We start from the raw sequence: 1,978 nt of genomic DNA on the forward strand, positions 1-1,978 counted from the left end.
AATCTTTTAATAAATGCAAACAAATCTTGACGAATGCACCTATCTTACAATATCCAAATTTTGACCAGACTTTTATACTGACAACAGACGCATCAGACGTAGCCCTTGGTGCAATATTATCACAAGGACCCGTAGGCGCGGATAAGCCCGTAGCTTATGCATCTAGGACTCTTTCTGACACCGAGACTCGCTACTCAACAATAGAAAAGGAATTATTGGCTATAGTATGGGCAGTTAAATACTTCAGACCATACCTTTACGGTCGAAAATTTATAATATATACCGATCATAGGCCCCTAACATGGTTAATGTCGTTAAAAGACCCCAACTCTAAATTAACGCGATGGAGATTAAAACTAGCCGAATATGACTACGAGGTTATTTATAAAAAAGGACGACAAAATACAAACGCAGACGCTCTCTCCCGAGTAAAAATTTTCCATAAAAGCATCGATTCTCTTGCAGTAAATCTAGACGACAATGACGATGACGAAATAATAAATAGGATATTTGAGAATGTACGCCGAGAAGAAGAGACCGAAACAGAAACACAACAAGAAATCCCTTCTGTAGGTAATAATACTAATATTGACGAGGACACAACACTTAGACATGACGAACGACCTCTTAGCATAGAACCCGAATCTGACAGTATGAGTGCAATTGACCCTGACAATCTCGTTTCGACCAATCATACCCAACCCGATAACGAAAACCAAGGAATACCAATTTTAGAAGATGCCATAGACAGACAACTTAAGCAATTTCATATTAGATCAACCCCTGGTTCAACTTATAGAGTAGACAATAGATCAACAAGTTCTCGTAAAATTATTAAGGATGTATTCATCCCAGTGAATAATACTGAAAAAGAAATTATACAATTTTTAAAAGAACATACCATAGCCGATCGAGTATTCCATTGTTATTTCTATAATGAAGATCTTTATCACGCATTCTCTAGAGTGTATACAACGATATTCAATGATAGAGGCCCTAAGCTATTGAGATGTACTACACGCGTTACTTTGGTAGAAAATAAGACAGAACAACAAGAAATAAAAAGTATCACGAAGGAAAGACGATTCATCGTGGTATCCAAGAAACGTACAAGAAAATCCATAGAAGTTACCATTGGCCCAACATGTTACTCACTATTCAAGCATTTGTCAATCAATGTAATATATGCTTACAAGCTAAGTATGAAAGAAATCCCTTAAGACCCCCATTAGCCCTAACAGAAACCCCAACTAAACCTATGCAGCATCTATTCATGGACTTATATTCCACGGAAGGAGCTACTTTTCTTACTATCATCGATAATTTCTCAAAATATGCTCAGGCAATCCCTTTAAGTGCAACTTCTAGCGTACATATAGCAGAAGCCTTATTTGATGTTTTCTCAGTGTTAGGAACCCCTTTTAAAATTACAACTGACTCTGACAGTAAGTTTGATAACGATGTCATAAAGGAGATGTGTGCTTTACATGATATAAATATTCATTTCACAACTCCATATAATCCAAATTCAAATTCACCCATAGAGCGTTTTCATTCGACAATAGGAGAAATAATTAGGATCCAAAGAATGACTAATAAGGACGGACCCAAACAATTAATCATGAAATTCTCTGTTATTGCATACAATAATACTATTCATTCAGCAACAGAATACACCCCACATGAGTTACTTTTTGGACATACTGCATCTCGAAACCCCTTAGAGCTTCATTATACTAAGCAATTTTACCAAGATTATGTACTTAAACATCAAAAAAACGCTGAAGCCGTACAGGAGTGTGTTGCAGCAAGCATGTCAAAGCACAAGGAACAAATCATAGCAAAACGCAACCAGACAGCAGAGGAAATAACGTTTAAGGTAGGTGAAACAGTTTTCAAACAGGTCGCCAAAACCGTGAGAAACAACAAAACGAAGCCGGTATTTAAGGGCCCGTATAAAATCATCCATCTTCATCCC

Source organism: Melitaea cinxia, chromosome 22 (genome assembly GCF_905220565.1).
Source record: "Melitaea cinxia chromosome 22, ilMelCinx1.1, whole genome shotgun sequence".
In the NCBI taxonomy this organism is placed as follows: domain Eukaryota; kingdom Metazoa; phylum Arthropoda; class Insecta; order Lepidoptera; family Nymphalidae; genus Melitaea; species Melitaea cinxia.